The sequence below is a fragment of the Equus przewalskii genome, chromosome 17 (assembly GCF_037783145.1).
Source record: "Equus przewalskii isolate Varuska chromosome 17, EquPr2, whole genome shotgun sequence".
NCBI lineage: Eukaryota > Metazoa > Chordata > Mammalia > Perissodactyla > Equidae > Equus > Equus przewalskii.
In genome coordinates, this window is record NC_091847.1 from 43,966,408 (window position 1) to 43,980,959 (window position 14,552).

The 14,552-nt window shown below is 35.9% G+C and overlaps 1 non-coding gene across 1 annotated transcript; it reads left to right on the forward strand.

Moving 5' to 3' along the window:
• Positions 1-3,973: 3,973 nt before the first annotated feature.
• Positions 3,974-4,036, forward strand: LOC139076889 (U7 small nuclear RNA). Its single transcript, XR_011528923.1, has one exon. It is a non-coding gene; the product is annotated as a U7 small nuclear RNA (small nuclear RNA).
• The last annotated feature ends 10,516 nt before the right edge of the window (positions 4,037-14,552 follow it).

Sequence of the window (14,552 nt, forward strand, 5' to 3'; positions counted from 1 at the left end):
GCTGATTCTCATCACCCCTGAATGGTGCAAGTGAAAACCTGGCCAAAGAGGACAGGCAGTCAATACTGCTTACCAGGCAAACAACTTCCCCTTCTCCAATATTACCAGAAGGATCTGTAGCTCCAGGCTGCGCAGAGTCACTGCTTTACGGGCAAATGTCCAACCACTAAGTCCAATGAAAACCCTCCCTAACTAAATGGAGAAGAGGCCATTTCCATCTCCTGCTTTCATATTTCACAGTATGAAGCCCGTTAATACTAACCCATGAAGACAGCACAAAGTCTCCATTATAGGTTTTCCTCTTACACCTACTCCCAGCAAATTGCACTGGCATAAGTCTTGATTCACGCACATTGACCTTTTAAGTTGTAAATTCGTACAGGTCAGAGGATGTCTTTCACTGATTTTAAGAACTATGTAAGATTGTTATTAGCAATGAACTATTTAATAAATATTACAATGCTAATGATGCTGATGGTGATTGAGCAAATGTCACAAATAGTGAAAATCATCTTAAGTCTTGTTAGCAAATGACTTTTTTCTCATTCCCACAAAAGGATGAGCTGAGATAGTGTTAGAAATCATAGCGGAAATGAGTAAGAACTGGAAGGTTTGATGTTAGCTAGTGCATAGTCAAGACACAGAACCAAGGAGAAGCTAAAGAATACGTAATAGTACCAAAAGCGACAGTCTGCACGACTTCTTGAAGCATGGTGGGCAGCTGGTTCTACCTCTAGCTTTTCAGCCGCTGTACCACAGAAGTGACAAGGGAGTCTGAGCTTGGAAAAAGAAGGGAACTAAAAGGTGTATTACAAACTATACAAGAGTAAATTAAACAAAGCTTTCCAAGCCCTTGATCACTCAGCTGTGCTCTGCACAGGCCACAGTGATAAAATAATGATATTTCTCAAAGACCTCAAATATGTAGCCACTACATTTAGTAGCAAAATGGTGAAAATATTTTAAAACATCATTTAGTCGTGAAAACATTGTTGATAAGTATAAGGCATTCTTTAGGGGTGTCTATTTTTTTCATCTTGTTTCTGAGAATGACTGGGTAAGCCGAATAAACTAGACCCATTTTATTTCAGTCAATAGTGTATAATTTAACAAGCTGAATTTCATTATTCATCATTTAGTTCATGGTCTCTCTAGTCTGAATACAAGCTCAGTGATTAAAATGTAGGTGTAGTCTATTTCCAAAGTACAAATAGCATGTTGGTGTTCTTTATGGATTGTGAAAAGTTTAACAAATAGATGAAACAGTTAACAAATGCAACTTGGGGACTTTTTGAGGTGCAAATTATTGATAGGCTACAACGTCAATAGAATGAATATGTGCCACTTTCTCCTCACTCTGTTTCAATTCTTTGATAGGTGTAGCAGCGATCAATACAATAAGACTCAGCACTTCTCCATTAAATTTGTATTTGGTACAAACATTGAAAAATAATACCTCTTACTTGTCTTATATAGAAACATGTATAATACAAGAAAAAATCTGTTCCAGTCATTCTATAGATGCAATGTGCTTTGCATTTTGAAGTCTGTTTGGAAGACCAATATTTAAAATATAATTTCATTAATTATACTTCCCTGCTTTGATGTAACAGAATGATGTCTATTTAAGATGCTTCTAAATTTGTGTGCAAATAATAAAGCAAAGTAGAAAATCCAGTAGCTTAATGTATTTGTGTAAGCTACATCTTTCAAGCAGTGACTGAACCGGTTAATTAATGTGGTGAAAAAAATTAGAAAACTGTGAGAAAACATCTTAAGAAAGAGAAAGAGAAAATATGAGAGAGACTTTCTTTTTCTAAAGACAGGTTTTATTAAAAAAATCTTACAAATTGTCAAATCTCACGTTAAACTGGAAACAATTTTTGATAAGATTTTTATAAAAGATCAGCCATGTCTAATCTATGTTTCTTAAACAGGATTCTTTCTACATCAATGTTTCTTTTCTTTCCAGTAGAATTTTTCAAGTGGCAAAAGCTAAAATATCTCCAAAATAGCCCCAAACTTTAAATAATATTTAAAAACCTATCATTTTCAAGTTATACTCTCTGTATCTAAACAGTTATGGCTTTGTAATAGTTAAAATTCCATCCATTGAATATCACTAATTATTTTCCCTCTGCAGCTTCGATGGGTTAGTTATAGCCTAGAATAAAAACACTGTGGTAAGGACAACTGTACAGCAAGGTTAAGTGCCTTCTTGTCTTCAGTACCAATAATTACCTTTAAACAAAAAAAGGCTGTTTTCAGATTTGACAGTTAATTTACTAATGAGTATGTGGATCCAATTTATAATAAAGTAATATTGACCAGAAATAATCCTGCATTGGTACTCATCTGAATTATTTTATTGTTCATGTCCTCTATTAAATAAATTGGAAAGGATTAATTTTGCAAGATGGGATTGTCAGAGACTGCCGCATAAACTAGATGCATGTCAGCACTAAATTTAATTATTGATCACAATACAATAGTGCTGAGTGTTCCAATCCCCGAACAGCTTCCAGTAACTATCAGCACATTCCAAATAGAGAGACTGAAGTAAAAATTTGATTGCAGATGACTACATTTCTAATAAATAAATATTTCATCAGCACTAAATAAAAATTTAATTTTACAGTACTATTTATATCATTTCATTAAACCATGGAGCAAATGAACGATGAATGAGGGCGACTCCCTTCAAGATACAAATTTTATTTTAATGGTTTAATGGCCTCACTATCCACGAGATTATTTCACTCCCTTCATTTTGGCAGAGAAATAAGACCTGTAAATAGAAGGCCTCTTAGAACCTACCCTTATGTTGGTAAAAAGCATAAAGTGGTATCTGATTGGCTTGGAGTTATGTCTAGAATTCTGGACTGCAGTCTCCTGCTACACATTATAAACTGGGATATTACTTGAACTGTGACAATTTGAAACTAGTTGAAATTTGGGAAATTCAATGTGTTAATTTTTCTATAAAATACGAAACAAAGAAAGAAGTCTTTTTCATTGAAATTGTCTGCCTCCATGAACTGGTTGTATTGTTGAGCAGACTTGACTAATCACAGTGGACATTTATCTTTATTGATAAATCATTTTGACATAATTTAAAATACTCCTTAATCTTAACAGTCAAACAGATGCACAGTTACTCTTCCTCAGATTACAATTAAAGAATCAATGAGAGTGTATTGAAATGTAATATATCTCCAAAAACTAAATTAGATGATGAGTTCTGCTACCAAGAAAATAAATATGATCTTAGTTTCAAGCCTGCCGTCCACAAAAACTCAAATATTCAGTGTATTCAAGATTTTATTATATAATCATAAAAATTTTATTTCAAATGAGAAAACAAAAAGATATACTAGCATTGCTATTGCAGTTTGTATGACAAAATATTCATTCTATGGCTAGTGTTCAAATAAAAACATAAAAATATTTAATACTATGTGAAATATGTTGTGAGACTAGAAGTCGTTTTATTTTAAATCGGAAAAAAAGCAGGAAAATTGCCCTATTAAATAAATCTTAAGAAAGAAAAAAATGCTTATAACTTTTACTTAGAATTTATAGAGCGAAATTCATGCAAATGTTGATTAGATCATTTGACTCATTCAGCCTTTTTTTAATTTGATATAAAACTTTGGGAATTAATATACTGTTTTAATTTTGATAAGCATTGGTAAGGGAGAAAGTCATCATTATTCTAATAAATTTTCAACATGTATCTTGACAATTTTTCAATTTCCTCTGACCTTTCGAACAATAGCTCTACACATAATTCTCTACTCTAAAATTCATCAGTTTGGCTTGATGTAGAATTTATTCTTCTCTACCTTGAATTTGAATCCAGTTATTCATTTTTGTATCACTGTAATAAATTAGTAAATTAAAAATAAAAGGCTTAGATCCACCTCAGAATTTACTCATTTATATGACAGCATAGAAGATTAGAAAGACTCCAGAGCATTACAGCTCTTTTAGAATTTGTCTAGCAGGTTTTCGGGTCCTCACCAGAAGAGCCCGCCCACCCCTGACCCTGCAAAAAAAAAAAGAGTCTGGGCTTCAGGGCCAAGCAGATGGAGGGTCAAAACCCAAATCAGCCATTGAGAGTGATGTCATCCCAGTAATTCACTTAACTAACTCCACTGTCTCAACTTATTTATCTGAATATTTAAAAATTACTTTTAATTAAACAGTAGTCTAAATTTGGATATATATGTTTAAAACGGAAAGGTTCGTTTTAAGAAGATTCAGTCTAGGGATAAACTCATCATTTCACTGGTCTTCACTCTCAATAGATTAAACGTTATCTCATACTTTATATGCCATATCAAACACCACTCATATTCCATATATGCTGTCATGTCATGTTTGGAGGCACCACAGCAGTTTAAAAATATTAAGTACATCAAGTAATATTGTTTATTAAGTACAACAGACACCTGTTTCAGAACTTCACAAAGAAGTAGACTGGAACATTGTTTTGTTTAAGTTAGGACTATTTATACTACAAGTAACAGAAAATCCAAATTAAACTAGCTTAAATAAGGAACACTGTTTATTGACTGATGTATCGGAGAAGAATAGGAGGAAAGTGGTCTTCAAACACAGCCTGATAAACCTTCCAAGTCCTTTTGTCTGCAAATCTCAGCTTGGCCTGTTTCTGAATGCTAGCTTCATCTTCATGCTGTGTCCTCTTATGATGGCAAGATACTTGCTTCCTTTCTCATCTCTAAGGCAATAGAGGACGGGTATGCATATTAGACCTGCAGGAAAAGGCTGGCTGTTTCTGTATGTCCCGTGAGTGAAGAATGGTTTTTGCTTTTTTTTTTTTTTTGAAGATTGGCACCTGAGCTAACAACTGTTGCCAATCTTCTTTTTTTTTCCTGCTTTTTCTCCCCGAGTACCCCCAGTACAAAGTTGTATATTTTAGTTGTGGGTTCTTCTAGTTATGGCATGTGGGACGCCACCTCAACCTGGCATTATGAGCAGTGCCATGTCCATGCCCAGGATCCGAACCAGCGAAACCCTGGACCACAGAAGTGGAGCACGCGAACTTAACCACTGGGACATGGGGCTGGCCCCAGTTTTTACATTTTTAAGTAGCTGAAAAAAATCACAAGGAGAGTAATATTTTGTGGCACATAAAAATTAGAATTTCATAGAATTATGAATGTCCATAATCAATGTCCATAAATAAAACTTTATTGGAACAGAGCCATCCTTATTCGTGTACTTATCTGTGGCTGTTTCCGCATTATAATGGCAGGCAGAATTGAGTAGTTACAGCAGGGACAGTACCACGTGACCAACTATAGAACATACATCCTGAGTTCAGCTTTGACGGGTAACCATGAAATAATCCCATGCTAGGAAAATGCCACACACAGATGGTCCAATCTATCAATGTGAATTTCTGCCTAAAAACCACCACTGAGGCAGAGAGGTGGGATACCCTAACTGGCTTAATTTATCTTTGCTATCTAGTATGGAAGCCACTAGTCACTGGTGCATGTGTGACTGAGGACTGATGTTTTTTCTTTTCAATTAATTTTATCTTAATTTAAAAATATATTAAATTCAGTGTATTTTAAGTATATTTAGAACAACAGCGGTATGTGAAGTTACTTTATAACTATAATCTTTATGAAGTCTAAACACAGATCAAGTTTTTCAGATAAAAACTTAGCATCCAATTGAGGCGTGCTGTTTGTGTAAAATATATACCAGATTTTGAGGACTTAGTATCAACAAAAGGATGTAAAATATTTCATTAATATATTTGTATGGGTTACATATTGAAATGATAATCTTTTGGATTTCCTGAGCTAAATAAAACATATAAAATTTATCTTATCTGTGTCTTTTTACTTTTTCAAATATGACTAAGTATTTAAAATTATTTACATAGTTGTATTATATTTCTATTGGACAGAGCTAGCTTTATTCAAAATATATTAGCTTTAAAATGATAGAAAGTGGGGGTAGGCCCTATGGAGTAGTGGTTAAGTTCCCATGCTCTGCTTTGCAGGCAGCCTGGGGTTCCCTGGTTCAGATCCTGGATGCAGACCTACGCATTGCTCATCAAGCCATGCTGTGGCAGGCGTCCCACATATACAGTAGAGGAAGATGGGCACAGATGTTAGCTTAGGGCCAGTCTTCCTCAGCAAAAAGAGGAGGATTGGCGGCAGATGTTAGCCCAGGGCTAATCTTCCTCAAACAAAAAAAGAAATGATAGAAATTGATTTCCTCTAACAAAACAGTTACGAAGAAGTGCAATGTTTCAGAATGAGAAGGCAGCTCTGCTCCTTTAGTTAGTCAAGGGATCCAAAATCCTCATAGCAGCCATGAAATTGCACCACTCAGATACCCTGGAATAAGAACCATAGTTGACCAACAACTCCAGCCGTCACCTTCTGGATCCACCACCAGTGAGGCCACACTTACCCCAGGATGCTACCCACCAATGACGATACAGCTGAGATACCAAAGCAAGCCCTTTTCTGCAGAGCACAGGTCTGTCTAACAGACAACTTTAGCAACAGGACTCCCTGTAACCTTGGTTGAAACTTTCTAATAAAGTGTGGCTGTCTGAGTCTCACTTTTCTTGCCCAATCCTTCTCCCTTCAGAATCCCTTTATCCTTCAGAAGTGTTTCCTCCAATAAATCTCTTGCACATCTAATTCCCTTTCAGTGTCTGCTTTCAGAACCTGGACTACCACATTTCTATTCTGCTCCTGTCCCATCCCCTAGGCAGTGCCCTTGTCTGCATGGTCAGACTTGGCTGACCAGTAACACACACATGCTCCAGCCTGCAGGAAGTGGAAAAAGCATAAAGGGAAATTCCCACTCAATCGCATTACAAGGGAAAGCTCCAGAAATTGCATAAATCCCTTCCACTCATTTCCCAGGCAACAACTTAGTCACATGGTCACAACTAGTTGCAAAGAAGTGAAGAAAATCTAGTGTCTAATTGAGAAGATGTGTCCCATTAAAAATCGTGGGGTTCTATTTCTAAAATGAAAAGAAACAGCAAAGCCTAGGGGACATATAGAAGTTTCTGCCAAAATAAACTCTAAAAGATTTAGATGTTTGGAAGATTGTTTACTATTTTTCTCCTAGCAATCATAAATAAAGTACATGTTACTCCTTTTGTAGATACGGCCACTCAGGAAATAGGAATTATATTTTATGTGAATCATTTGAAAAGAATTTCTTGAAGTTTACTAATGAAAAATTAATTACATTGGATATTGAATAAAATCAGCTGAAATCTTAATCCTAAAATTGTCATTTTGACATCTCGATACATAGATGCTACTCACAATATCATTTCGAGCATCCATTTAAAATAAATACTGCAACTTCTGACCAGCTTGCATTTACACTGCCCCCTCAGGCCTAAGGCAGGTAACGACTACCCGCTCTCGCTCTCCCCAGATACTGCTACACACCATGTCCGTTTTCTTTATTAACAGACATATGATATCCATACTCCTATAAACTGTCCTTTCATTAAAAAGCCAGTTCAAAAATTCCAGCTGAATGTCCCATATGGTTCCTGTAGGGACCCTGACTGATACAGCAACCCAAGCATATACTTAAGTTTAAAGATAAGTCTAAAGAACTTATAAGTAGGAAGCCACAAACTTAACTGAGGGACCCACATTGTCCTGGATACTCTCTGTCTCTCTGCTTGTCTGCTCCCCGGTTTTGCCCCTGGAGGCTGGTCTCTATAGACTACATCACCTTGGTTCTCTTGCCTTCTGGATTCAGCCAATAGGAAGTTCTAGCAAAACACAAAAGGATGGGTGGAGAGAGCACTCAAGGTATTTCTTATCCCTCTTTTCTCCGTCTGGAGACCTGGGGGATAGTGGTGGTTGAACTTCTCAGTTGACACTTGCAGCTTCTGTCAGGTAGCTAGAGAATTCACAGTGTGTTGATAACTATTACCCTCCTTGCCCCTTCAAGCCTGGGAGGGAAAATGGTTTCCTACTGTTACTAATATCAAGGTGCTTCACCATGCCTTCTTGCTCCCTTCCGTATCTGTATAAAGAGCCCCTTCATCACAGTCTCTCCAATCATCCTTTGGGTGTGCTGTCTGTCTCCTGCATGGTTCCTAACTGATACAGACATGAAAAGAGCTCTGAATACATAAAGACCAACCACTGTTTTAAACGTGAAAACAGAATACTACAAAAATGTTGTTTCCCAAAAGTAATTTGTAGATTTATAAATAATTCCAAGGAAAAGCCCAGTTTTTATAATTTTTAACTTTATACAACAAATCTAGGAAACAACCAAAAGTCTTAGAATGTTTAAGAAAATTTTGAGAAATAATATTGATGGCAGGTGCCTTTTGTTAAGAAATATTAAAACTATGAAGTGATGTCAATCAAAGAAATATGGTATCACATCAAGACCTCACATATGGGAAAGGAAAAGAAAAGATTCTCTGCAAGCAGACCCTGTTATTTAAAGTAGTTTTAAATAATATAAAGATGCTACCACATATTAGAAAAGGAGGGAAATTAATCATCACAGGATAATTACGTAGTCATTTAGCACTGAAAAGAAATTTAGATTCTCTTCTGAACACTTAAACCTAAATAAATTTTGGAAAGCAAAACAGCTAAATGAAACCATTCAAAAAATGAAAGAACAAATAAACTGCAAAATGATGAAAGGCACCATAAATGAAAAAACTAGTAATTTTGACTAGTTCTGACCCCTAAAACGAATCCATAAACATTAAAAAAAGATGTCTAATTAACTGGAAAATATTTTTAATGAATATATGCATACAAAGGATTAAGAAACTTAATATAGAAATCAGGAAGAAAAATATAACCACAACTAGGAGAATATACAATGATAAGAGAAAAAAATTCTGCTGAAAAAATGTAAAAATACATAATTCTGAAAAAATAATCAGCTTCACTAGTAATTCAAAAGGAGGACATTAAAACTATCAGATTGATAATGGATGAAAATGCTACTCACTGTTTATCAAATTATAGTATAAGATGCTTAAATGCTTCTGGAGGTAAAATTAACTGTTATCACCTTTCAGGAGATAGTCACCAATTATTATCAAAATATTTAAAAATATTTGTAATCTTTGACAAAACGTTCCAAACTGGCTAATCTCTTAAGAAACTAGTGATATTTAGATTTGCTAATTTAGGGTCAGATTTATTAATGACCATGTCAATCACAGTCATTTTTTTATTTTTATTTTTCTTGAGGAAGATTAGCCCTGGGCTAACATCTGCTGCCAATCCTCCTCTTTTTGCTGAGGAAGACTGGCCCTGAGCTAACATCCATGCCCATCTTCCTCTACTTTCTATGTGGGACGCCTACCATAGCATGGTTTGCTAAGCCGTGCCATGTCCACACCCAGGATCCGAAGTGAAATGTGCGCACTTAAGGGCTGAGCCACTGGGCCAGCCCCCACAGGCTTATTTATACTAGTGAGACATGGGGAAAACACCAAGGATATGGAAATGGTCAAATAATTATGAATCATCCATAAGAGAGAATACTCTGTGGCCACAAAAATAATAAAATAATCCAAAAATATTTAGTGTCATACAAAATACTTAAAATGATATTAAATTAAAAAGAAGACAAGATATTAGCTTTATAATAGTATGGTCCACATTTTATCAGTATATGTATGTACACATAATATATCAACCAAAGTTTTCCACATCTAGATACTATGCTCACTAGATGCCAAAACCTGATAAATACCTAGTACTTAAACAGGTTTAATTTATTCTTAAGCAATTTGGTTTATAAAATAACAATTTTAACTTCCCAGATCTTTATTATCTGTGTCCAGCATTCTTTAAGTATACTCCTGTGTCTTTTTTGTATGTTTGTGAGTATACTCGCACACAGAAACATATAAAACAGAGATATACACAGTGCATTGCTCTTGGAACTACAGGTAATTATTTTCTTCTTTATACTTTTCTGCATTTTAATTTTTTTACAATGATTTTGTATTGCTTCTATAATATGAAAAAAAAATGTTACCAAAACATATTCACAACTCTACTGCACGAATATTTTCATATTATCTTTCATATTTTGGATGATGTTGGGTTGGGATAACCAGGCTAACTATTGTAATCCATACCTCTTTCATAGTAAGAGAACTCTTCTTTGCTCTGGACAATGCAGTGTGCAGATATGAGGCCTAGAATTCCTAGTTGTTTTTTTTTCCATGAGGGATGAAACTGACATGAGGGAAGACAAACTTAGGACAACTACAGACAACAGAAGCAAGAGACCTCATCAAATTTTACTTGAAGACTATCTGCATAATACTAAAATTGCACTACTCAGCCATAAGAAATGAAGAAATCTGGCCATTTGTGACAACATGGATGGACCTTGAGGGTATTATGCTGAGTGAAATAAGTCAGAGGGAGAAAGTCAAATACCATATGATCTCCCTCATAAGTAGAAGATAAAAGCAATGACAAACAAACACATAACATTGGAGATTAGATTGGTGGTTGCCATAGGGGAAGGGGAGGGGGGAGGGTTAAAGTGGTAATTAAGCTCACACGTGAGGGGATGCACTATAATTAGTATTCCGGTGGTGAACATGATGTAATCGACACAGAATTCGAAATGTATTATGATGTACATCCGAAAATAAACAAATAAAAAAAATAAAATAAAACTGCATTCAGTTTCTAGTAACAGAAATTTTAAAACTTAGAGGTTTAATTTAATTTATATGAATGGAATCTAGAAATAGATAATCCAGGGCTGGGACAAAGACTCTCCATAATCAATAACCAATAATTCAGGCTCCTAATAGCCCATCATTCTGTCCTCAAGATGGTTGCCAGAGTTCCACCCATCTTCTCCCTTTTTCTGGCAAGAAGAAGAGAAAAGGCAAAGAGTAAAAATGAAGGGTACAAGTTGACTCTAGCTGAGTCCAAGAATCCTCCCCCGTGTGTTTCCACTTTTTCCTCTTTGATCATAATAATAACACATGACCAGACCCAGCAATGGGAAAGGCAGGCTATGTGGCGTTTTTTGCTTGTTTTTGACCTATGTGTATCTCCTCCCTGAATAAAATCAAGGTTCTGTTAATAGAGAAGAATGGGAAAGATATTTTGGCTAGGTAACAAGCAGTCTCAGCCATCCTACCCACTCTTGGACACTTCAGTTAAGTAGGCTAATAAATTAGTTCAGTATTAAAACAAAAATCAAACAGAACAAAACAAAAGTCAGCAGTTATTTGTTTTGTTGTCTATTTGGTTCACTGGGTGGGTGGGAAGTTTTGGGTTTGTTTATTCCTATATAGAAATGGCTTTTTCTCCAATACCAGAATAGAGGGCTTAAGATTTTTTTTTAAAAAACTATCATTTGATGAGATCTTTGATACTTCCTGGTATTCCAGCATTTAAGTAATGCCCAGTTCTTTCATGTTTAATGTGTTCTTGACCAATTCAGTTTTCAATATAATGATTGACTTTGATATAAAGTACCAGACTTTTCTACATCTGTTTCAATTGTCTTATAAAACCTTATTTTCATAGGAATATCTTTGAGATTGTGTCCCACAAAAAAAAAAAAACAATATTCAGGAACTGTAATAAAATTCTTCTATAAATTTATTTATCTTACATTCATGTTATCCCTGAAAACAATTACATTCAAGTCTATGACACACTTAATGTGGATGTAAGCCAATCTCTGAACCCCTTAATAGTAAAAAGATTTCAATATATTGAGTCACTGCTATAATAAATATGATGTATTAGGACTGGTATTACAATACTATGTATTGATTGCATTTATTTTATTTGGGTCCACTTATATAATTTTTGCCATCCATCAACATAAAAATGAATGTCTATTTAAACTTTCCTTTCAATTCTTTCTGCTTCAGAAATTTCTTCTCTCTTTACCATTCCTCATATTTCCAAATGGGACCTATGAAAAAACACATTTTCACCCACTTCTCTATTTATATTCACTTAAGTTTATCTCTAATATATTTCAATATCACTTTACTAAGTGTTATGTAAACACATTATTAATATAAAAGAAAAGAAAGTTAAATTGCTTTTATTTGTTTCAATCATGCTGAGGAGCTAGTTAAAACTCCAATATGCATCAAGCATAATTTCCTGAGTATGTCTTTACTCAAAAACTTCTAGTATTTTAAACAATAAAATCCATAGAGCAGTTTCTGCCTTAACTGGCAATCAGACTTCAGATAACCACAATCAGCTTCAACAAAACCACAAGCCCAAAAAAAGGCAATAAAAGACTCCTGAGCATCAGAGAAAGTAGTTGTCACGAGGATCTCGTACTATAGGTTAGGCATGGAATTATCCTCGGGACAGAACAAATTGATTTAGTGTGTGTGTTTGACTAAGGTAAACAGCAAAGGGTAAATAGTACAAATCCAAAAGAGTCTGTGCGTAGATTAGAGAAAAGCATTTCTCAAGAAGGACCTAGCAAATAGTCGGAAGACCCAAAGGCTATTATTCATCCATCCATCCATCCCACAGGTATGTATTGAGCACTGTTAAGTGCTAAGCACTATTCCAGGTGCTACAGATACAACAGCAAACAAAGCAAGTGAAGCTCCTGCTCTCAAGAGGCTTACATTCTACTCAGATGAGAGATGTACAGATAGGTGTATACAAAATGAACAAAGTAATATGTATATCAGAATCTGATGAGGATAAATAGAAAAGAGTGTGTAAGCACTTTTACTAGGATGGCCGGGGAAGGACACTCTGATAAGGTGACATTTGTGCTTAATTTAGTGAGAAAGCACTCTGTAGACATGTAGGGAAACAAGTATTGAGGTAGCAGAAAGAGTAGCAAACACAAAAGCTGTACTTGATGTGTCTGATGAGCAGCCAAGAGGCCATGTGCCTGCATCACAGTAGGAGAGAGGTGCATGATAGGAAATGAGATTGCAGAAGAACTAAATGGCCAGATTACACAGTGCCTTTGGGGCCTTACCAGGGGTTCTTGATTTTTGTCTTTAACTCAACAAGAAGCCATTAGAGAGTGGGAAAAGAGGGGTGCATGACATGATCTGGAGTTTCAGTTTTTAAAGATCTCTCTGGCTTCTAGGACGGCATTGGGCTCTAGAAGGGGACGAATAGTAGCATGGAGGCTACTGCAGCAGTTTGGACCAGGGAGGCGAGGCAAGGGCGAGGGAACTAGTCAGAGTCTGGTATATTTCTGAGGTAGTGCTCATGGGATTTGCCAAAGAATTAGTTACGGATTGTGAGAGAAAGAAAGTAATAAATATTTTCTCTAACCTTTTAGGCCAGAGCAACTGGAAGAATGGAGTTGTTATTTCCTGAGAGGAGGAAGACAGAGGAGTCGTTTTACGAGGGAAAACCAGCAATTTCTTTCAAGACCTATTAAGTTTGGAGGTACCTTTTGGGCATCCAAGTAGAGATGATGAATAAGCAGATAATGTTCAGGATCAAAAGCTGGGTTTGAGACAGAAATTTGTTGTTATCAGCATATCCATAATATTTAAATCTACAGGGCTGGATAAGGTCAGTAGGGACTCGGTGTCAATAGAGAAGAGGTCCAATGTAGGGATGCTGAGATATTCGACACTTCAAAATCTGGAAGAAGAGGTGGAGCCAACAAAGGAGACTTGGTTGTAGCAGTCCATACAATTGGAAGAAAATCAAAACATGATGAGGTCCAGAAGTCAAATGAAGAAAGGTGTTTCAAAGAAAAAGGAGTGATGTATGCTGCCACATGCTGTTGATAGGTCAAGCAGTATGAAAACTGAGACTGGCCCATTGGATCTAGGTCATGGTTGACCTCAAAATTAGGAGTCAAAGAGAATTGAGACAGATTAGGCTCTAGGTCATGTGGTTTGTGGATTTCAAGGAAGCCAAAGTAAATGGGAGGAGGGGACAGCTAAAGCAGGGGAAATTGTCATTTAGATGAACAGATCTGAAAGATTATTGTTTACTATGGTGTCTACTGTATCTAAGAACTAAGATTGGGGAGTTAATAAACTGTTTATCCCAAAGAAAATATCTCATATAAATTTGAAGGGAACAAAGTGTACTGTGGAGTCAGGATAAAAAGGCTAAACCCCAAAGCAAGGACACTTTTATATACACACACACACACACACACACACACACACACACACACACAGAGTCTTCCATTATCACATCAGGAAAGATATGCATCACCAATGTTTATGAGGGAGTGTCACCAACTAGTTGCCCCAAGGAACTTAAGGGTGGGTTTGGATATTTTGTTTTTCCAAATTCTTCTTTTTCTTTTAGTATGTTAAGGAGATGCAATCACCATCCACCCTGAACCAGTCACCAGAACAAACCTCACCATGAGAGACCTATGCTATGACCTTTGCCTTATTTTTAATGCTAAGACCTCTCCAGGAAGGACTCAGGGCTTGTAGCTATAACCTGCAGTGTCTGTGGAAGCATGTTTTCCAAGTGAGCCTGCGCAGGCAAATACCCACCTCTCCCTTTTGAATATTCATTCCC